Below are 24,734 nucleotides of genomic sequence, written 5' to 3'. Positions count from 1 at the left end.
AAAGATGAAAAGTGTGTGTGTGTGTATTCAAATATATGATACTGTTGTAAAAGTTATTTTGTTTCTCAAGTCATTTAGTCTAGAAGAATCCAAAAATATGTGTAAATGCAGAATCCTGGAAGAACTGAATTGAGACAGGGAATGATGTGAATAGGTTGGGACTGGAGAGAAGATGCATCTCAGCAGAACTTGGTGTTGGTTTTGGCTACCAAATTAAAAGCCTGTAATAATATATCTCTTGCAGTTTTAATGCGTTTGGGGGGGTGTTTGCAGATTCATTTTTATTTTTGTCTTTTCAGTATTACTGCTTAATACATCACACTTTCAGGACAAAAGAGCGTAGAGCAGCATACCTGTTCTTATGCATTGACTAAGCATATAAATACAGTTATTCTCAAAGTTCATTAAACGTGTTTTTGTCCTTCAAAGCATTTAGGTATGTGCTTACCACATACAATTAGTCCCTCAAATTAAATGAGTATCGTAATAAAGGCTTTCTTTCAAATAGAATTAAGACAATGTGATGGATTCAAAAGGTAACAGAGATATTTAGACAATTCTTATTCATATTATTACAGATTAATTGTTAGGTTTAATGGGAAACTGGTGTGTAGATTCATTATATGGCCTCGCAAAGACCAGTGCAGTTTTCTTGCCCAAATTCACTAAAAATTCTATGGACCTTTAGTTTACCATACTGTAAAGTAAACATACTTTACCAGGGATGTTGGAAACCCTTTTCAGCAAAAAAAAATATTTAAATAATTAACGTTCAGAAAGGAATTTTTTTTTTTTAACAGTTTTATATATTCAGATAGTGCTGATGGTTTTTAGTTAAACTCTGAGCTGTGTGGGAAAGATCTGAGGTGTAACCATGTTTTCCAAAACTGTTGCCAACGAGCGGTTGAGAGTGACCAGGATGTGATGGAAACATGAAGGTAAACCCTGGGTTTCGGGGGTTATGCAGTAAGGCTGATTTTAACAATCAAACCATCCCAACAGCCAAATCTTTTCCATCAGATTTCTGATTAGCAACTAAAGGAGAAAGAGGTAAAAACTGCAAAGGAGGAAAAATCAGATGGTAGTTTGGATAAATTTATATGGGACAAAAAGTATTTGGTTATGGAGGAGGACCTTGTTTGTATATAATGCAATTTCTGACTTGATTTTGTCGAAGTCTGCACCTAGGTATGTATTTGTAAATAAGTCATGTTGATACGTAAGCATGGCCTCAAGAGCAGGGCTGCTTTTCCACCTCGCTAACAAGAGATGCAGTCAAAATGCTGCCCTCGCCCACCCTTCCTCCATGTGTTTCTGGACAAAATCACCGTATTTGCTGTTAGTCTTTGTGGAAGTTCAGCCTCGGATCCCAGCTGCCTGGCCGGGGCAAGGAGCCCCCGTGGCAGAGCAGCAAGGTGGCGGCCAGGCAGAGAGGGCCTGCCCGGCCAGCGCGGTGGTGCCATGGGCAGGCATGAGGTAACCGGTGGGGCCGCGGTGCCGGAGGGAGCCAGGCTGGGCACCAGGTGCTGCCCTGCGCCCCGGGCCGACCCGCGGCCTGGCCTGTGCCCCTGAGGGGCCGGGGGCTGCTGGGACTGGGCAGTGCTCAGGCAGCCCCCAGCGCCCCAGCAGGTGCCCTTCGCCGTGCAAAGGCAGGCACAACCTTTTCTCTGTGTGTGTGGCTGTTCCTTGTGTGGCTACTGGGCCAGGTCTTTACTGAAATGTCAGAATTATTCATCCTGGAGAAGCTGTGGAGTTGAGGGATGTGTTTCAAAATGTTTCATCTTTCATTCTAATCAAGTCTTTGCAGAGTTTGCCTTGCCAGTCGTGGAAGCCTATGCAAAGGTTACTCATTTGTGTAGTTTCCACAGAGAAAGATGCAGCTCTGCTGTGCTTGCGTTGTTTACCTCAGAGAGGTCATAGGCTTTGAAAAAAAAACATTGAGTCCGTGACAAAACCAGTACGCTTTCCCCCCTGTAACAAGCCTGAAACAGCTCCCTTCCTTCCTGCTCCTACAGTTTGCAGCACTCCTTCTGTTGCTGTTGTATGGGATGATTTTAAGAACATGACAGTAAGTTAGCTAACCCTGCCATAGGGGTATAGATGTAAACTAAACTGAGTGTGCTTGATAGGGCTTAATTGTTTGTTCAGTGTGCTTGCAGGCTCCTGCAGCCTGTTTGACCGTCCTGGCATTCAGTGAGGAAAAGGAGAGTGCTTTCTTAGGTTCTTGCTGGTTTAAAAACCCAACCCAAACCAAAGCAAACAACACCAACCAACCAACCAAATAACCAACCAAAAAAAACCAAAACAAAACAATAACCCCAAAACCACATTCTGCCCCCCCCCCCCCAACATTTTCCCAGGACTTTAGGTCATTTAATACCTTAGCATCAGGAGTGCATGTATTCATTCACCTTTGTTCAGATCAAACTTCTGTCACCATCATGGCAAGAAGATACTGTTGAGATTTGGTAAACAGGAATGATCTAACTAAGCATAGGTAAAGTGGCGAAGAAGATTTAAAAAAATAAATTAAAAAAGCATGGAGCATGGAAATTAAAGAGCTGTACCTTAAATTACTACTGGAACTGGTCAGTGAGGGCTTGCTATGGCAAATACTTTTTTCATTTTCAAATGCACAGTCGAAGTTGAGAGCCTTAATGAATCAGTTTTATCTTGAAGATCAGTGGCCAGTCCACTTTCCAAGATGCTATATTTCTTCTACCTTTTCATTTACTTCTCTCATGGAGAAACTGTAGCTTGTCATTGACCAAATATATATCTTTCTGAGCAGAGTGCATTAATATGCTGTAACAGTCTGCTTAAAATACGAAGTGTACCTTGTATGCCTGTGCTAGTTAATCCAAAACAAAGATTAAGTAAGGTTTTTGTACATAAGGGGAACGCTGAATGTGAAATTAAAATGTAAATCAAAAAGTAATTGGCTTTTTGTGCATAGTTTAGATAAGATTTACTTTTGAAGAATGACTTTGTGTTTTAACACAGCAGGCCAGACACCATGTGGCACACTTGCACTTAATAATGGCAACCAATCTAGGCCATAAATATTGCAAACGATGCCATTTGAATGAGGAGCCCTATGAACCATAATAAAAACCCCTGTGATTAATTCTAAAACTGCTCTGTTCATATTAGACCTGCAGTGGCCTCCCTGATGAGATCAATACAGCGTAGCAGAGTGATTCTAATAGAAGTGTTATTATCTTTTAATCTTCAGGAGAATGCCAACTTTGAGAATTCTTCAGCATTCTGGCTGCCTATTTTCTCAGAGCAACCTTGAAGGCAGTTGTTTTCTGAAATGAAGATACATTAGAGTCTTTTCAAGGATTTATCAATAATACGACACGGTCACTGTTTGTGGAGCCAACAGCTAAAAGGCACATTTGTATGCTGAGACTTACAATTGGTCACAATGACCTTCCCTGTCAGCCTCTATTTTCTCAGCAGACAAATGCCTACAGTGAATGAGGAGTAAAGGACAGGGACAGGAGGGTGTGTGTAGGGGGAGAAGTGGGACAATACAGTGTAGTGCTGCTCAGGCAGCCAACAGCATCCTCTGCCCAGAGCCTAGGTCACACTGTGTTACGTTTAGCTTGGACGTTTTTCTGTGCACGCTGTATGCAATGCTAACTGGAACATGAAGTTTGTAACAGATTTTCGTTATTAGCGCAAATGAAATTTTATTTAACAATTGCTATAATACCTGGCAAGTCTGAAAAGACATATTGTAGTCAGTCAAAATGTCCAAAGAGAATCAAAAGCAAATGATTTGTTATGATGTGTACTGTATTTTTACATTAAAAAAAAAAATCAAGAAAGCATTATTTAGCTTGTAAGTGTGGCAAGATGAGGTTAAGTATCCATTAGATATTTCTATTTTTTTTCAGGCTGAGGCAGGGGGGCATTGTTACCAGCTTGGCTCAGAACCTTCTGAAGAATAGATTTGCCTGACCAAGTTTTATGAGATTTTTGCACATTGTTTACTGCATTATCAATACACATTGCTATTACATAACATGCAACCTACTCTGTAGGAGCTGAGCATCACTATGAAGACAGAGACAATAGCAAATAATGTAAAAGGAAATTATGCTTCTTGTTTGTCTCTGTTCTCTAGGAACAGAAGTGTAATGTCACTTTATTTGATGTATCTGGGTTATAAATATGGTTTCTACAGGAATCTTCAACAAATGGGAAAAACAGGAGAAATTAAGCTATTCAGTATAATAAAAGGAAAGTGAGAGAGAGTGTTGGATTCACATGCAGAAGCTGACACTCAGGAAAACTGTCTGTAGGCAATGCGCTAGATACTGCTAACAAGATATGCAGATAGATGTTCTTCTATAGGATCTGTGATAAACCAGTAAGAGAAAAATTGTGTAAATAAAGATATATTGCTTCCATTTCAGACATGTAAGTAGTTTAGTTAAGGGTAGAGATCAATAAACTACCTTTTTTTTTTTTTTTTTTTTTTTTTTTTCTTCCCCTGGAGTTTCATTTTTAAGTTTCTATTTACACTAAATGTATTTCACAGATTATTTTTTTTTTGTTTGCACAACTGGCTTTAGATGCTTGTAAGGAGCTGTGTTTGAGACTGGCACACAAAGGTTAGGTTCCTTGCAGACAGATACAAGCACAGCTCTGTTTCAGTGTTGTGATTTTAGGCTTTCATTTGAGGATGCTTGGTGAGCTTGTTCCTTACACATACTGCTTTTTCCTAGAAGGGATGATTTGGATGTCTCACCTTGGTGCACAAATTGAAGTGCGTTAGCTCTTTTTGGGAGTACCCGCATGGCAGAGTAGCTAACTTGCTGTGTGTACTTGTAATAGTTTATTGTGCACTCAGATTCGTATGTTTTAAGAGTGTTGTCTGTTGTGCCTGTGAAGTGCTGACATTTCCCTAAACTAGTGTAAATCTGGTTTACATTCTGAAGTCCTTCTGAGGACACATTATTGGAAAAGAGTAAATTTTTGTTTTGTTTTTAACAAAAAAAGGCAGTAAGAAATCGTGGCACTGCTAAATGGTTGCACTAAAAATATTGATGCTTGTGTGTGGTTTTTTTTTTTCTTCTTTTGGCAATGTGATTTAATGCCAGTGTGGAAAAAGAAGATAGCATGTCAAATGAGTTCCTTGTTGATGAAATTAATAAAAGGCTTTCATTATTAAGTACTAATCTTTGTGTGTTAAGAAATAGAAGGTTTCAAAGGCCATTGTCTTGTTTTCTCTTACAGGAAGTAAAAAAAGGGAAAAAGCTTTCTGGCAGACACCAATAATGCGCTAAGTCTTTGCAAAAGTAATCCTCATCTTAGTTTGTCTCATTTAATTGAATTAGGAAGGCATAACAAACCAAAAAGGTTACTTTCATGTCCTTAACTTTGTATAGTAGCTAAGGTGTGAAATGTGTTCCTCTGTCATATTTTTCTGTGTATGTTATTTGTACTTAGCAAAGGACACGTTTCTGCATATGAACTGTAATTCATATTCATGCTCTTGCTTCACGTCTTAAATTTTAATCAGTGTTAATTAAAATATATTTTCTTTGAGGTTTTTTTCTTAATGTTAACTACTAATACTCATGCAAGCTGTTAAACAATAGGAAACCCTTTTGAAAGTTGTCTTTTGCAGTCGTACAATGTTTCTGAGAATGGAGATTAAATTGTTTGGCTGTATACTGATACATACCTGGAAAATGCAGGAGAGATGCACAGTGTACTTAATCTTGAGCTGCTTCAGGCCTAGGTTCAAGATTAGAGGCAAATACCCTTCTGTCTAAGTAAGACTCATGGGAAGAAGGCCAACTGGAAAGAATGTAGCTTTAATTAAGGCCTAACTTCTTACATTTAATTCACAGGGAACTATCTGGCAGAACTTCACATGGTGTAGATCATAATTCCTAAATAATTTTCATCAAGTAGACCACCAGTGTTATTCCTTACAGTCTGTTACCGGGACCATTGTACACTTGTCATATGAAAATTAATTCTTGGCTTGTATGAAATTCAAGAGTCCTTTTCTGTTAAGGAATAGCATATCCATGTTATTTTCCATCTTCAGGTGAGGCCTCTCTCAAAACCAGTTTCCATTATCGTTTGACAGCAAACTGTGTAGAATTTTTATTGTCACGGGTGACTTTTCTTCCAGATTTCAAATTTACATCTCCCCACCCGCCCCCGCTGACTTTATTTTATTTTTATTTTTGTTTTTATTTTTATTTTTATTTTTATTTTTAAAATTTTGTCAACACTGGCAGCCATTCTGGAATTAAGCCTAATCTGAAGTTTGCTTAGGAAATAACACTGAAATCCACATGTTGGAATGCAGTTTCCAAATATGATGCATAAATTGTACAGAACTATTGGTTTGTTGTTCGGTGGTGTGGTTTTTGTGGGTTTGTTGTTTTGGTTTTCTTTTGTAATGTTACTGTAATGTACATTTTATTAACTTCTGTAATAAAATAGTTCATTTTTGGTATGTATGTATATATAATATGGTAGTAGTTGTGTGTCAATTTAGAAACATGCAGGGAAGTAAGAGCAGTTGTGGAAAAGTGGTACTAGTATTATGAGAGGAATGAAGAACAAGTCTTAATGGAGGCAATAAAAAGATCCTGGCTTATTTAGTGTATCAAAATAAAGATTGAGAGGAGGAATGACTACTGTTTCTGAAAATTTGTAGGCAGTAAATATTGGAGAAGGATTATTTTAAATTAAAAATAATAATTCTATGAGATCAAATTGGTACAAAAAAGCATAAATACACTTAGAGTGGAAATTAAAATCTAATACCATTTCTGTTAGAAGAATGAAGTTCTGGAATAACCTTCCATGCTGGCTTTGAATAATAATTAAAGAAAAAAAAAATAGAGTATTTTAGGTAGCATTTGTTAAATTTCTAGAAAGATCTCATGACATACTGAGCATATTATATTTTTTTAAAAAAAATATTATTGTAGCACAGTATGACTTTTGGAGCTTTGCTTTTTTGCACAAGACTTGGTTTTGTTCCATTTAGTCTGTTTTATAGCCACGGAAAGGTAGACTAAAACCGATGTACACACCATGACTTGGAGCGTTAGCACTATGAAATCAGGAGTTGCGCTACCCTATAAAGTATGCTTTGTGTTTCCCTGGGTGTGCCACTGGCTTTCACCCTCCTGTCCATTCCTTCATCCATCTCTTATCACCAGCAGAACTACATTAATTTCAGTTTGTTGTACTATGAGCGTGTGAGAATGAGATCCTGGCTGTTCCCTAGTTGTGAAAAGTAAAAATGGCCTGAGAAAGAAGATCAAGAATTGTAAGGACCTGCAATGCTCTCAGCTCTAACTTCCTGCAAGGCCTTAGGCTACATTGTCTCCAAAATGCATAAAAACCCACTTGACTTGATTGGCAGCTAGAAGTAAAATTTTGATCATTTTAGCTAAAAACAGATTCATGACTTCATGGCTGAAGTTTCTTAAAGTTGTTCCAATGCTTACTTCTGGATCATGAATTGTAAAAACATAATGAAACTTAATATTCCCAATGTATTTATACTGCACTTCATTGGGAATTAAAATTTTAGCTATTAAGCCATTTAACCATTGCAAGTTTGTGCAATTTTAGTCTGCGAGCTAACACAAAATAGCTCAAAAAACCCCCAGATCTCTGAATTTTGGTTAATCATCATGGAAACTTTGTGACAATATCCAAATATGAATGTAAATGACTGGGAAAATTAAAAAAAGGGGTTTATGCACTATATTTGACACTAAGTAATGAGATATAATTTACTGATTTGATTCTTGGATCAAGATGCTGCATTAGATTTTCAATGTAATCCTAAAGATTTTAAGATGTTAAGTTTGTTTGCTTTGAAATTTTTATTCTTTTGCAGATCTCTAGCAGTTTTACCAGCTTTTTACATGTGATCAGTGATATTGTAAATCAAGACAATAGAAGCTTTTTTTTGGTGAGGTTGTTGTTGTTTGGTTTTGTTTTATTTTTTTGAGGAAGTTGTATCTGACCCTAGATTCTAATGTTTACTCTTTACTGAATTTTCATCCGTAAATTATGAGTTACTTTAATAGATTGGCATGACGATGATCTGTCAATACCATAATTTGTTGGAAAGCTAAGAAATTTCCAGCACAGTGCCTATGTCATCATATAAGGTACTTTAAAATATTTGTCATAGCTATTTGTTGAGCTTTCAGGTAAACATAGTTGGAAATATCTTGGGTTTTTTGGAAGTAAGATGTCTTTCTTGTGAACAGGAAATTTCAGTGGGATTTGGCTGTGTGGCTGCTGTTACCTCTTTCACAAAGATGTAACGTATTAGTCAGAATTGTTAAGATATATTTATTTTTCCAGTCCTCCCCCAACCAATCATGTTTATTTGTCACAGGTTAAGAATGACTGATTGACCTGGTCAGCCTAGCATATATGAATAAAACTCATTGCAGTTTAGTATGTCTGGCTTGTCTGTCACTAAAAGAGCCTGAGCTGGGTGGGTAGCAGCTCAGCGTATCAGACTAAAAGTGACTGTCTAGTGTTGCACCTAGTTTTGTCTCATCAGCATTCAGTTCCACTGCCTAAGCATGAAGGAGGAAAAAGTCACTGTAACATGAAGAGATAAGAAGAGTGAGAAGAGAAAAATGTTCCTTGTTTGAGCTGAAAAGAAAGGGAAAGATCGTGTGTCTTCAAAGTCTCTTGTTCATGCTGTTCAAAAAATTTTGTGAGCAAGTGGTGTTTGTTTTGCTTGCTTCTAAAAGCAAAGGTAGCAATTTCCTACACTATTTATTTTCCTGAGTTGTTGACACACTTCTTGTAGATGCAGTGAAATACGATAACTTGTGTCCCTCTGCATGGATGTGAGTTAGAGGGTCAAGCTGATGAGAAAGTACTTTGGCTTTTAGTCACAGCATCTTGTGTTGGAGGATAGTTACAATCTAACAACTAACAGCCACACTAGGAAGATAGGCAGTGAAAGCTAACAGAGAATAAAAATGTATTATACTAGTTCTCCACTTTGCTATGCTGATCATTTAACTCATTCTGGATGGTAGGACCTTACACCTGTAACTCTCAGGAGGTGGCATATGTAGTAGTATATACTCCAGCTGAGTAGCAGTGTTGCAGGGGCAAACAGGACAAGGTGGTAGCACTGCTGCCTTTGAAAGTGGGTATAGTGGTGCCATTGCCAATAGACACAGAGATGCGATGTTGGTGAAACAAATTTTAATGTTCACATGTGTAGGTAAGACATAGATTGTTGTATCCATGGGAGACTTCAGATGCCCCAAATTCTGTTGGAAGCACAATAGGCTTGGGTGCAAGCAGAAGACATTTTCTTGGGGCAGATAAATGATGAGCTGAGAGTAGGGGAGATGTCCTGCTGTATCTCCTCCTCAAAAACAAGGAAGAACTGGTCAAAGATATGAAGGGCAAGGGCATTGTTCCCTGCAGTGACCATCAGACTGTGGAGTTTAAAATCCTGTAAGATAAAGTAAGAGGAAAATCACAAGTTTGGATTTTAGGAAAGCAGGTTTTGGCTTACTCAAGGACCTTCTTGGCAGGCTTGATGAAGACTGCCATAGACGGTCTAAGGGAAACAGGACAGCTGGTTGATATTCGAAGACAACCTTCTTAAAGCACAAAAACAGTCTATTACAGTGTTTAAGTCAAGCAAGTATGGCAGAAGGCCAGATAAGTGAGGAACTCTTGATTGAGCTCAAATGCAAGAAGGAGGTACTGAGAAAATAAAAGTAACGATGGGCTACCCCAGGAGAAATATGGAGACTCTGCCTCAGCATACAAGGGTAGATTTAGAAAATTCAAAGCTCAGCTGGAGCTGAAAAAAAAAAAAAAAAAAAAAAAAAAAGGATGTGAAAGGCAACTGTAATGTCTTAGAGAAGTGCATCAAGAGCAAAAGAAAAAGGCTAAGAAAAATGTGAGTCAGTTGCTGCTCTTCCTGGATGTTCTTTCAGCAGGAGGCTGGACTAGATGACCTCTGGGGGTATTTACTGGCCGACGTGATTTTATGATTCTATGATTTGTGGTGAAGTTCTAGCCTACAGCCGATGCTGCAAGACTCCTTATGGAAGGAAACCAATGTTGTGAATCATTAAAAAAAGGTGCATTGCTGTATGTCTGGCACTCTTTAATAGAAATTTGAAACTAACTCTTTCAGGAAGCATAGAAAATGAGTAAATTTTGGTCTAAATATGTACAGTATGCATAAAAAAACCCTGAGATGACAAGGTAAAATAGCTTGTTGTAGATACAGCATTATCAAGGTAATATATCAAAAAAGAGAAGTTAATTGCTTTTTGAATCAGTGAAATAAAGTTTGTTTTATAATCTGAGATTGCAATCTCCTCCAGCATGGAGGGACAAATCTTGGACTTTTTCAGTGCTCTTCACCTTCAGCAACCCAGAGAAGGTCTCATTTAACAGCCATCTGTGCGGTGTTACTAGATTAACCTTTTGAATTGTTATTTATGCCATAAAAGGATACATTAGGGTCTCAATTTTATTTTTTCTTCCATCTTGTACTGTAATTTGCACCTGTGCAAACTGGAATAGTATCTTTTTATAGTTACAAAAATCTCAGCACCTGTACCAAAGATCACAGAAGTCAATAGAAATCTTTAATGAGCTACTGTGAAGTAGGCTCTAAATGACTGTCTGATGTACAGAACAGAGAATTTTATTGTGCCTTGTAAAATGAATTTATCCATTTCAGATGCTTGACTTATCAGTTCTTTCTGATTTTTGTTTTGTTGGTTTTTGGCTCCTATTGATACTCTTGTTCTGCTTGAACCTCGTTAAAATATGGCTGTACAGAACTGGCTTTTCCCCGGAAAGCATTGTTATTTTTCTTTTACTAAGAAAAAAAGCAATACATCTTTAGAAAATATCAGCATGGCTTTCATTCGCATCTGTCAGTTCTGTTTCATTACTCCTGGGATAATGTATTAGTCAGGAGCAAGTTCTCTCCCTGTTCTGCTATTCAACATGTATAAAATCAGAACATTAAACTACTATATAGTGTTATCCAAAAGCCTCGTTTACTTTGAATCTCTCAATTTCAGAGGATTTTGTGTGTTCTGAGCTCATTTGCACAACTCGGCATACAGAATTGACTCTAGATTTATGATGCCTGCTCGTGTATTCCATGACTGCAGCATCAGGAATTTCATTTGGCCAGACCTTTAGCTGTTGCAGTAAATGTTTGCACGTTTAAGTTATATGTTGTTATATTTCATGAGTAGTTATTAGTGAAACAGCAAAAGGTCACACATAATCTGTGAAGATTATTGGAAAGTAATATGGAGATTCACTGCTAGATCAAAGAATTGCTCTTGGCTAAGTTGTATGAATTCTTTGTGTGCTCTTGGCAGCTGAGACAACACTCGGTCAGGCATCTTAACCATGGTGAACAATCCTTTTCTGCTGGAGTTTGTAGGCTGCAACTTCTGACAGGTGATTCTTATTTTAAAATTCTTATTTTCCTGAGAATTGAAACATGGTGATTACAAAGGTATTTTATTATTTTTTTGAATTATATTGTTGGGAATTTCTTAAGGTTTGTATCCACCTAAATTGTGCCGTTCATAATTGCTATTAGATGCGCCGCAATGGGAATTCTGCACAGTTCTCCGCCTTCTGCAGTGCGTGGCTCTTGCAGATCAGCTCTGCTGAAAGGAAAACACTGTGAAGAGACTCTTAGAGCCTCTGCCCCACTGTCCTGCTGAATATTTTCTTAAGAAACATCCCACCAGTAATTAGACAAAACCAAGTGTACCATTTTGCCAAGAATTACAGAATGTACTATTTTTTACATCATGTTATAGTTCTGTCCCCTTGCTGTGGTTGTAAGGTATCTATGCCATCTATTAGTGATTCTTCTGAAGAGCTTGTAAATGTTGATGACTTTAAACCAGGGGCAATCCTACTGCCTACCTGAACAGTATAGACCAGTCTTGAGTGGTGGTAAAAGTTAATAGTATTTTTATTTATTTATTTTAATTTTGCCAGTTTTTTTTTTTTTTTATAGAGCACAGAAAGAAACAGCTCTTCCTAGTGATATAAAATGGCGTTTGGTGTAAAATTTTAAAGGCTGATTCTGAAAAGTGTTGTAGGACAATTTAATAATAAATTTCCATCTTTTCTGCTCGAAAAGCACAGGTTTGTTTTTTTTTATTTCCATTACAAGTAATTGTGCATTAAAGTATTTTGGAAGTTTTATTCACCTAGAAATTGTTATGGCATTTTATCTTCCTAATCTATTTACCAGCTGTCTGATTCTTCAGAATTTTTCAACTGTTTTGCTTCTCATAGACCTTAATACTTTGCTGAATGTGCATGAATCCCTACTGAATCAGACCTGTCTGCCTTTCAAAAAATTAATTGTGGAAGTGGGGTTTAATTTTGTACCAAATAATTTGGTCATTGACCCTCATTCTCAGATGCCTTGCGTAATTCCCTGTGAGATGTGAATTGAAAACCTGTAGGTTAGGGACAAGGTTCTCAAATCACTTCTGTACATCATATTCTGCGTTCCTTTCATATAATATCCTGATTAAAGTGGCATCTTTTCCACTTATGGATATAGCCATTTCTAGAGAAAGGGGTTTGTGCTGGAGCGATATATTCTAGTAAACTCAGAGGACTAAACTGTATTCTGGTGTTGGGGCAGAACCAGAGTAGTAGGAGCTATACTGATGTAACTACTACAGCAAAAAATACACTACTACCAAAATAAATGAAGATTTTAGGAGCTATATAAACTATGTTACAATTCTCTTGACTAAATTTCTTTCTATAGGCACAGATGACTAAACACTATGCACAGAATTACGTTCTGAACAAAGTTGAAGATTGTAGGCATATTCAAACTGGTTATCTCAGTGATTCTGCTGAATAATAACAAAATAATCAACTTTCTGTTGATAAAATCGATGGCTATGTAGGCTTTGTAACTCTTTAGATCCTAATAATGAGTCAGATGTTTAGCAAAGTGACATTTAAACTTGAAAGTTGGTGGGATTTGTATTATAGATGCTTTACTTTCCCAGCAAACTTAATAAGAATATTTTAGAAGTCTGCTTGTGATAGTGTTGAATTTGTCCTGGAAATGTCGAAATGTCTATTTCGGGAGTTATGTTCTTCATACAAGTGACAGTTTTTAATGTGCTCCTTTTTTGTTTCCCTTGGAGCACATTGTAACTCCTATTTGTCCAGCTTAAAAAGGCAGCTCAGCATTAAAAAAGTATATATATATTCCCCCTTTTGAAGCTGCCTAAAAAGAAAGCCTGAAGCAGTCATCAAATGAAAAGATGCATGAATTTTAATCCACTACAAAAGTACACCTTCAAACTTAAAGTGATAATTTATTTTTACTCAGAGTTCCAGCCAAGCATATCGAATGATGTGAGGAAATGTTATGATAAAGCTTCTAGAAGCTCTTCTTTGTAAATGCATACTCCTTTCTTACATAGTTATTTCTGGGCCAGTAATATGGCAAGTAATATGGCTTACAAATAATTATTATGATTGTGGCATAAATAAAGGTGGTCTTATAAGACACAGGAGGAGATGTTTAATTTCACTTATGCTACTACAATGTCATAGACTGTCTAAACATCAGGACATGTATATAGGTTGTGAGCATGTCTATGTGACCTAAATAATGTTCTTAACAAAGCAGTAATACCTCTTAGTACCTAAAAACACCTTTATTTTAAAATTCAGGTTTTGAAGCTAAAAATCAATGTTCATAAATCTTTGAAAATGAAGGTGCTAATTTTGCTTTAGGTTTTTTTGACTGTTTTGTTTGCCTCTATCACATAGATGGAACCTTTGAATGGGACTTTGAAAGTAATCCATATTCACGTATATAGAATAACAAGAAAAGTTTACCAACTAAACCATAAAAGATAGTTTCTCTTAGTCTGTTGACACCAAGCAGAGGCATTTTCCTGTCAGATCATTTATGGCCAACTGCCATTACCAATAAATGAGCGGCTTCTTGACAATGATGTGTTCAATAGCTGTGGCTACAGTAGGTGGTGTATTTTGTTTAGACAGAGAAGAGCCAAAGATAATGCATTATTACATCCAGCTAAGGGGATATTAATAACTGCTGAAAATCCACTTGTGTAAATCTAATAAAGTATTTAAACATGTAAAGCTTACCATTAGTCTTCAGCCTATGACACAAGGAATGTTATCATGGAATTTCATCATCTAAGCAATGCCTCTTCTGATGTTTTAGAGAATCTGGGCCAGATACTTGGCTCACTTTTCTGGCTGCAAGAAGTTTCTCTCTGTGTAGAAACTGTCACCTAAGTCCTATTCCGATTCACTTTCACAAACACAAAACACTGTTGGGTTTTGATCTTAAGTGCTTTGATACTTATTTGCAAGACCAGTTTTTGTTATTCTTGCTGATTTTAGAAATGTGATGGTTTTCTTGTGGTTGAAAAGGGAAGAACCTGATGATTAACAAAAGCTTGTTTTATTGAGAAAGTCTTGTAGACTATAGATACTCACTTGACTTTAGGAATGACATGTTTTGACGAGGGCATGCCATCCAAAACCAAATTTATGGACAGTGAACTTACATACCATGTAAGTTTGCCATGAAAGTTTCTTAAAAGGGCTATAAATAATATTTCAAGTGGTATTAACAGATTTTAAATATGGAATTTTAGTTTTATGAAACTCAAAAAAAGGGCAAATCCAATTTTTTTCTTGGATATGTTTGCTGTTTAATCAAATGCGGAAGGATCCAGGGCATATCTAAAGTAGAGAAGATGCAAAAAATGTTGCCTTTAACTTATTTTATGTAATATATTGTTTATTTTGTATTTGCTGTATTAAAAAAAAATTCCCAATACTTCTCAAACACCTATAAATAGTGTTTTATGCATTACTGTATTGTTACTAAAAATGGAATTTAGTTTTTCCAATCAAGTATATTTTAAATGGTACAGAGAATAGGATGAAATGAAGACTCTAAAGACAGATCAGTATTTGTGACCAATCATGTGTATATTTACTTGTTCATTGTAATTTCATCTTACTCAAAGTTTATTGAGTCCAATGGGTTAAATTAGAAATCTGAGAGGACTATCTCAGAAATCAGGGTCTGTTTATTGTAAACTTACAGGGCTTCAGTTTCCTTTTGCATCAGCATGGCTCCAGATTTCAGAAGAGATTTTTCAACTACAAATAAGGAGAATATTATATTTATTTCTTAATCAAATGTGAAAAATAAAAGCAGCAGGGCTGTAGCTGAAACCTGTGGCTGCACTGATGCTTGTACAGGAACAAAAATCTTTTCCTACAAATCCCTGCATTTCAGCTTCTTTTGATACTAAACAAACCCACAAATGTGGAAAAATATAAAAAAATATATATTTTTTTAAGTAATCAAAGGGGACATAGAAGCTACAAACCCAGAAAATTCCACATGAAAAATTAAATAATTCTTCCAATGCATAGTAGCTATTGTCAGTTTGTAGGGGTTAAGTCCCTTAGTAGATGAAAACAGGAAATATGGATTGCACATGCAGATTTCTCTGAGAAACTGAAGCAATAGAATCTTTTTATTTACTATGAAGTGAGTTTTAGCAATGATGGATAAAAACAAAACCAGAAATCAATGTAAGAAAGAGACGGGTTTGCTATTAGGTGTCTCTCTTGTTTGGTTTTGTTTTTTTTTTTTTCTATGGACTTTCATCTTTAATCAGTTTTTTCTCTTTGTTTTCTTATCTGTAACATGGGAATAACATTTTAGGGGACTTACTTGCAAAATTATTCACTGACCCTGTAATGATAGGGACAGATCTTGAGGGGTTCATGGCACCTTGCTCTCCATGTTTCCTCCCAGGATTTGCAGGAAGCGGTCCCAAGTGTTGGATATTCACCAGGCAAAATTTTTTAATACCTAGTTTACAAATGTAGGGTTGTGAGATCCTCAGATTGAATGTTAAATATTGACAGGTTTTATCATCCTGTATCACTTGCTTTCAAAAGCAATCTGGTGAATATTGTTCTTAAAATATTTTTATTAACATTCAGTATCATAAGGTAAAAATGAAGTGTATTTCTTGCCAAATAATTACATTTTGTCTTTTTGCTTTTGGCTGGATCAAATAACCTCTCTGTAGCTGAGTAATTGTTGAATTTTGTAGTGTATGTTTCGCCATCTATAGGAGTCCACAACTTTTAGCATTGGGACCTTCAGTGAAATATAACCTTTGATATTACAGTTATATTGCCATTGGTCTTACTTTTTCATTAATTTAACCAAGTTGTAGGTGGCATCTTGAGTTTTCAGGGCCTTTTGGTTGAGAAGAAGGGTTAAAAATGCAGTAAAACAGTTTACTAATCAATTTTAACATTTTATGCCAGAAATCTCTTAACTTTTAAGTGAAAGCAGAAAGTATTTAAGTTGGTTTTGGTCCAGAATGAATCATGCTTTTTACAGGAAATCATAGCAGCCAGTTTCTATTACAGAATTATCATGAGTGCCACGTGAACTATAATGTCAAGTACATTTCTGTAATAAATACTACTGTTACAAAACAAAAATCTGAACAACTAGGTGTTCCTAAAACCAGTTTTTAGATAATTTATGATCAATTTGTACTTTCTGATATCCAAATTAGAAAATATATTTGCTCATATTGGTAGGTTTGAAAGTGTGTGGAATTAAGGCATGTTTTTTTATTCATGTGCTGTTGTATGCATTTCATAAACACTTCTGTATTTGCTTCATAGCTAATATAAGTAGAATGACTACTTTTGAAAATGCTGCTGATTTCATACTGAAGTGTATTTTAGTATGGGCTTGTTTCTGAAATCCTTTAAGATGCTGAGCATTCATCTGAATAAAGAAATTGCCTAATAAATCCCATGTATGTATGAAAAAAGAAAAGTTTGAAAAGAAGTTTGGTTACCCACTTTATTTTATTTACTGATCAAAGATTCTATTTCAGAGGTTCTGTAGAGTTAGATGTTTTAGGCTTTCTTCAGGTGACTAAAGCCTTTGAAATAAAGTACATTCTTTATAGTTCTGGTATTGGGACTTAAACCCTTTTTTTATAACCCTTTCTCCACATATAGAAATTCCTGATGTACGTAATAGCAGATGCTAGCTACCAAGCAGAGCTGCTTCCCAAGCATTGCTCTATACTTAGTGTTGTTAGCTCTACCATGATCGTTAACAATCAGGATAAAAGAGGATCTGAGCTTGATTATAGAGTTATGAACACACACCAAGATGCTTCTTTCTTGAAGTACCTATTTTCAGGTTTCTTGTCCATGGAAGCTCTTCAGCCAAGGAGGGAAAAAAAATTTGGGTGAGAGAATGATATATCATATTCTGAAAGTTGTTCTGTAAGTTTTCTTACAGAGGTAAGAAAATTGATGCCATGCAACAGTGAAACTTGTGTTTTGAAGCCCTTTAACCCTCTGCCTATTGTTTTTTAATTGAGAGTAGGAATGAGAAGAATGCAGTCTGATGTTAAAAATATTTATAAAATTAAATATATGTGGTTGAATCTTGGTGATACTACTTAAAATAGCTTTCTTCTAGTGATAATGGAATTTTCTTACCTTCCACTATCATCACATCTTCTAAGCAGATAGATGAAAGAAAAATATTAAGCAATCATTCATAGCCTGAGCATACTGAGGGAAAAAAAAATAAAATACATATATATATAGAATATTCAGAGAGACTCCATTCCTTTGCGTAAGGCAGATTGGAAATCGCTCCCAGCAGGGCATGTAAAGAGTTTGTGATGGAATGCCATTTAAAAAACCTGTCCTCCTGTCTGTTCTGCCGTGCTCTGCTCTGGGAGGCAATGCATCTTGCAAGTGTACACTATCCTTTGTCTGAGCATAATTTGTAAAGATACACAAGGTATGTTTAGGACAAAATGCTTGGGTGATGTTTTGCTTGGCACTTAAATGTCTTAAATTTTAGTTTCTTCATAAGAAGAGACTAGACTTACGGGTTATGTAAAGCTCCTCAGTTTCTTTAAAAGGAGTGCACAATTTAAATTTTTACATGGCTGTTAATTTTACCATGTCAAATGTGGACTGCACCAGTAGAAACTCTACTTTTAAAAAATGCAGTGAGGAAATGCCTTTTGTGAATTGGTAGAAAAAAATCTATATTCCTCATTCATCAAAACATATGCGAGTGGTCTCCTGGCTGAATTGCAGCCCCATTACACCATACATTTAGAGAATCCACCACCCACATCCTGAGCTGTGAGCGTGGATCAGGGCAGTGCTATGATCAACACCAAAGTTTCTGTTGATTTCTGACAGATGAATGAAGTTTTTTCTGTTGAGTCACAAACAGAAGTAGGCATTATGTGATACTACAGCTAGTAAGTCTTGAAGAACAACAGGATCCTAAAAAAGCCCACAGACCCCTCAACATCACTATTGTTTGGCAAATAAGTGATGCCCTCCACAGCTGTAGGCAAGCTCTGAGAAGTTCATCCTTCTTCCTCTTTGAATTAACTAGTCTTGCCTCAACATAGGTTTAGCCACCTCAGTATTTCTTTTTTTCAAACCAGTTCTTAAACCTGTGGGTCTCTTTGTGACATTCCTGTGTTTGATGTTAAGGAGAGAGGGGTTGTAAAAAATTCTGACATAATTTAGGGCTCACTGGAAGTGTCTTCTGATATCTGATCAGGTGAGTCCAATGCTGGGAAGAACTACTGTGCTTTACGGACAGATTCAGAAGTGTTTCTATAAGAATAGGTAATAAGGGCCTTTCCAGTTAAATGGAAGATTGTCTCCTCATTTCTGTTACTTAATGGTGGCTTGATTTTACTCTTTCCCAATACTATTTTTTTCTTTCTCGTTAGCTAGATATATGTGTAAAAACATAGGACACTGGCAAGTAGGACTAAAAGTCATCATTGGTTTTATGGAGACCCCGCAGCTATGAATAGATGTTTCATTTAAGATAGTCCCACTACTGTGAATTGTATATCATACAAAGAGAACAACTGAAGGCAATACTGGGAGCAATAATGGAACAGTTGTAATAGGCTGTAGTTCTGTAACCCTCTGGAAAGTTTCATCACTTTGCGATGAAGCAGGCGTTTGGACTGTGATTTTCTTTTCTAGTTGTGTTGGTTAAAAGGGTGAAAGAAATCTGATGCTTACTAACTGAACCATGTAGGGGATAGTTAATGGAAGTATAGCACTGATTATCACATGCTGATTGTTCCAAAGAAACTGAAGGCTAGGATATCTGCAGCACACTGAGACCCATCTGCAGACATAAGCAGAAAAAAAGCATGAAACCCCACCTGTTACCTATATGCTGAACTTCTAAAATACAGAGGCTGTACTTGCAAACAGCAGCGACCTTACACGGTCTTTCTTAAGGGCTGTGTGAGGTTCTTAAAAAAGATTGCTAAAGAGGAGGAGGCGACAATAAACAGAAAAAAGTAAAAACAGAAGGAATTTGGGGAACATTTGTAGCCTCAGAAGACTAACCACATAGTTAATGCCTGACAGTGGCACTGATGTCAAGGGAAGGACTATAAAACATAGTGAAACAACTTAGAGACAGATTTAACAGTGTTGGCTAGATTTATTTTATTTAAACCATTGATTTAAACAACACAATTTTTATTGAAACCATTTTAGACAATAAGTGGTTATGAATAGTTGAAATTCTTTGGTTTATTAATATTGACATATTAATCTAGGAAAAGATGATACGGGGAGCTGTGTCAGTATGTGGCTCTGGTGTGATCCATTTGCAGCTGGTTTGTGTTATGCAAAGGCTTGCTGGTCAGTTAGAAATCTGATAGGAAAAGCACATTTCAATTACTAACCCGGTTCACAGTAATTAGTGAATACAGTAAATACTTACATAAAATAGCAGAATATTCAGCTTCAGAACCTGAGAACTAGTTACTCGAGTAACTGCATCATTTAGTATACTCTACCTTAGGAGATTGTTGGAAGTTGAGTATAAATATTATGCTCTTTCACGTATCCCGAGTTATTTAATAAAAGGGAATCAATACTTCCATTATTATTACCACTGTTTTGAAAAAAAGTTCTGACAGAATTATGACCACCTTTTTTTTTTTTTTTAAATAGTTACTTTGTTGCATTCCAAAATAAATTATTTAGCTTCTAGAGAAGTATGGGATTTTAAGAGGTGTCTCAGAATTTCATGTTAATGTTCTTGTTGATTCCCATGGCAGCCCATTTTCTCTAAAGCAACTAATTCTCCTTCTGATGAGGTGTTTAATTATGAATTCCCCAGCTTTATGAAACACCCAAAATGTTGTGGTTAGTCCTCAGTGCTAGTGAGGCCTATATTCTTTTCTGGTTCCAATTCTCTCTCCTTATAATGTGAGTTACTAAACCTCCTTAAGCAAATAGCAGTGCTTTTCAGGTTTCTGTGTGTGACTGTGCATCAATGTTCCAGTCTAGACACTGAGCTATTGCGATTTTGGTGCTCAGATGAATGAAATCAGCATCACATTTGGTATTATGCTCCTGTAATATGCTTGTTGCCATTAAAAAGTTCAGTCCTGAATCTAATTTGAACCTATAGCAATATTCATGTGATTTTTGGTGGAAAAGTTTGGAACCTAGACTCTCAGAGGATATTTTAAGAAACTGTATCTGTAGTGTTGTTTGGCTTAATATAGTATTCCTATAAGAACCATACTTTGAAAACCTTCCCACTTGTACAGCTACTTTTTTTGATTAATCCTTTTCTCAGACAGGAGGAGAAACAATCCTTAATACTGTGTATCTGGGTACTTAAAATAGTTATCATAATGGAGCCTGGGTATATGAGTTAAGGTTTTAATTTTTTTGGTGAATGTAGTTATATAATACGAGGCTGATGGAAGATCACTGGAGAAACCCCTGTAAAACAGCAGTATTAATTTTTTCTGCTTTAAAAAATCAAGAGTTGCTTAAATGTACATATGATTTAGTAAGCTCTGTAACTCTCCCTTACCATTCAGGTACACAAAGTATATTATATTCTTTATGATGATAGAATTATCTGGGCAGGAATAGTAAAAAAGCCAAGAAAAGGCAAACCCAATATGAGTCTAAAGTTAAGGTGTATCTTATTGGTCGAATTCTAGAAAAGAAGTTTTTAGCAGAAAGAAGACTGTTTATTCCACTAGGCCTGGTAGTTATGGCTTTTGATTGTCTGTAGTCTCAGCTGTAATACACTGTGCCACTTACCAGCTGTAACAACCACATCTGTGTGGCACTAGTGATAGTCATGCTTGCCCTACTCATGGCTGAAACTTTGGCAATAACCATACTCCATAGCTGAATCTCCACTGAAGCTTTAAAACCAGTGTTTCTTATCCTTACCAACTAATGATGGAACCTGTTCTTTTCAATATTAGTTAAATGCAGGAGTAAAGGAACAGAGAAAGGAAGGCTGTAAAGAATGTGTTACAAATTGATTTAATGAAGCAGTTGTGGAAAGGAGGATGTTGGGGCATAAGAGGACAGGTTTTTGCAAAGCAGAGGCTTCTGTTATTTCAAATAGGATTTCTTAGTATTAATGGATCAGTAAAAAATTAAAGTTGACAACAAGGATGCCTCTTTGTATCAAAAGATGAAGAAATCTGCAGATCCTAGTATTGGAAATACTGTTGGTCTGGAATGGGAAGTCTGTCACCAGCTGTTTGCTATTGAACATTGAGGACCAAGACTTCCAAAAGGAGCATACAGTTGATCTCTTTAACTTTCACAGACAAGGGTAAGATACATCTATTGAGGTTATTTTTGGAGTTGAAGGTGAATCCTTACTGAACCACAATTATGCTGCTAAATTTAGTAAGTGTGTGCTAATACCATTTAAGGTAGCCACTAGGATTAGTGTCTTGTGCTGGGTTTGCACAAATTTAGGTTCTTCAGTGCAAGGTGGTGTCTTAACTGATAAGACAAAAGAAGTAATGTGTGGCTCCTATAATGATATGAAGATGGCATGCTTTCAATTATAAAATACTGAAAGACTTTTTTCTTCTGTTTTTAAAGGGAGAGATACAGAAGAAGGGTGGAACACGAATGGTGGAAAAAAAGACAAGCAGATAATAAAGCAAAACAGTAAAATGTAACTGGCAAGGAAGGTAAGAGATCTGAGAAAATGTTTATTAATTTTGCTCCTGTTTGGAGCTGAACTGGTATGGCCTACAAACTCTGAAACAAAATTTCTGCTTCATGTGGAAGTAATGTCTAAACTTTTAGCATCATCAGTCAAACTCTTGACAAAACCACATTTTATGTTAATAATAAATGCATCATTAATGTTCTTGTTTTGGTTATTAACTAATCACAAAACATGCTGGAGTATTTTCACTGTTTGTTATGGGGATTTTTTGTGTACCTTTCTCTGAGGTCACTGTTAAAAGCAGATCATGGCTTTTCTATTCAGCCCACTATGGGTCGTATCCTAGGCTGTGTTGTTTTGAACAAATCACCTTTTGGCTCAGTACAATATTTTTGCAAAGCAGACCTTTCTTTTTGATTAAATTAACATTATTTTGATCCTTTTGAAGTGGTCTATAGTTCTTGCTTGTGTCAGGGTTTAGGCATTGCATTAGTATCCCAAAAATGACTGCATTGTAGCAGTTACAAATACCATGTCAACTTGAGTTGTTGTTACTGTCAACCAGTAACAAGGTAGACACATCAGCAAGGAGTTGATTTTGCTCCCCCCCTGCCCTGCTTACTTATCTTTTAAGGAAGGTAAATGAGTTGCAGCTCCTTAGTGTTACTGGTACTCAACCAATCTGCATGTTTCTGGATATCATTAAGTCCGTTCTGGACGTGCTCTACAGGCCTGTCCTCTCACAAAGGTTTTTGGACACTTTATGCTACAAAATATCAGATGTGTTTGTAATTGTTGCTGCCGTCCATTTGAGTGCGTTGTTATAGAAAGAATGAAAACAATGTGAAATGGTTTTTAGAGGTCAGGATGGTTTTATTATTTTAGAGAATAGTTAGTTATTGTTTGTGGTGGCTGACGTGACAATAAATAAATGAAATTTAAACCAGCTTTTTATTACTTGGAGTGCAGTTTATCCAGCAAGAAACAATTTGTTTTTTTCAATTAAGATTTTTTTAAAAGGTATTATTGACAATTAATTGAATTTTATTAAAAAATACTAAACCAAAACACAATGCAACAAAATAGAAGTAGTGGGGTTACGAAAATAATTGTTTTGGTTTAAATAGCTGCAGCTTCTTGGAAAGCTGAAAGGTCAGAATTAGTTATGACAATAAAATATAAATTTCAGACTAACTATTGAGAGTATGACCTGGCCTCAGATGGCTTTAAAATGTGCAACACAGGAGATTCACAGAGGGAGGAAAAGAACAGGACAATGAAATTTCAAAACCTGCTATTGTAGGAAGGTGTTTAAGCAATTTCTAGATAGAAATGTATCTCCCTCAAGATTCAGAGCCATGTAGTTAAAAGGACTTTGTAACTATCTGAGAAAATATTTCTTCTAGTCATTTCATCTGTACTCCACTAAGCCATTGATACTGGAACTTACTATAATGTTTCCAAATTTTGAGCCAATTCAAATGATAGCCCTACCCTGTGGTTGTAGGTTTTTTGTACCTTCCCATTCTCCTTAAAATTAAACTAATCCAGGGAACCTGCAGATAATACTAAGTCCTGCTTTGCTGATGAATTTATAGCCTCCCATGTTACAACAACTTTTAAACTATAAAGAAGATTTTGATTTTATTTTTTTATCATTGGGAATGGCAGAATGCTTCTTATTGGGAGGAAAAAACGAGGTGTCTACTGTGACGGGTATCAATTGTCTCTGTGTTTCAAGCTAATGAAATAAACTACCTTTCTTTTGTGATAAATAAAGCATATTTCTGTGTTACGTTAAATCTTCAAATATTTATTAATCTAAATAATATCAATTATAGACCACATATAATCTCCATAGAAACTTGATTTGTGCTACACTATTGTAACAAAACCCTACCACACAAAAAACAACAAAACCACAGAAAAATTCAGGCGTGTCCCCCCCCCCCCAATAACCCAACAACAAACCCAAACAAACCAAAACCAACCCGCAAAAACTCTGAACCACAATGTGGGATAGGTTAATGTTGTCCATGCTTCATGTATAGGTGAAATGAGCTGTTAAAGGCAGACTTTAATTGAATGCATTGGTCAAAGTCCACTGGTATTGCCTTTGTGGTTTTGGGTAAACTGGCTCAGTTCCAATGCTTAAATGATGGTGATGCAGTAAAGCCAGTTGATGAAATACAAGTAATTTCCCACTCTTCTGCTTCTTGGTCATGTAAGGCAAAACACATTATGCATTATAATTTATGAGTAATTATGTTAATTGCAAGCTATATGTAATTGGTATGGTTCAAATATCTACTGTTAATTGTTGTCTGCTATCAGTCTTGACTTTTCTGAACAGCTATAGAATTTGATTTTAATTACTAAGTTACTTGCTGCCATAAATGTGCCCAAGTGATTTATAAAACATAGAATGCCATACCAGCATTTGACAGTTTCTTTTCCATGTAAGTCCTTCAACATACTGGGGAAAATAACTCCAGTAAAACCAAAGCAGCACTATTGTCAAAATGTGATCACCAGAGATACAGTCACACTGGGAATTTCTGAATTTGGCTGAAAACTTGGATTTAGA

The sequence above is a fragment of the Falco peregrinus genome, chromosome 14, assembly GCF_023634155.1.
Source record: "Falco peregrinus isolate bFalPer1 chromosome 14, bFalPer1.pri, whole genome shotgun sequence".
Taxonomy (NCBI): Eukaryota; Metazoa; Chordata; class Aves; order Falconiformes; family Falconidae; genus Falco; species Falco peregrinus.
Note: the sequence above shows the minus strand (reverse complement) of the source record.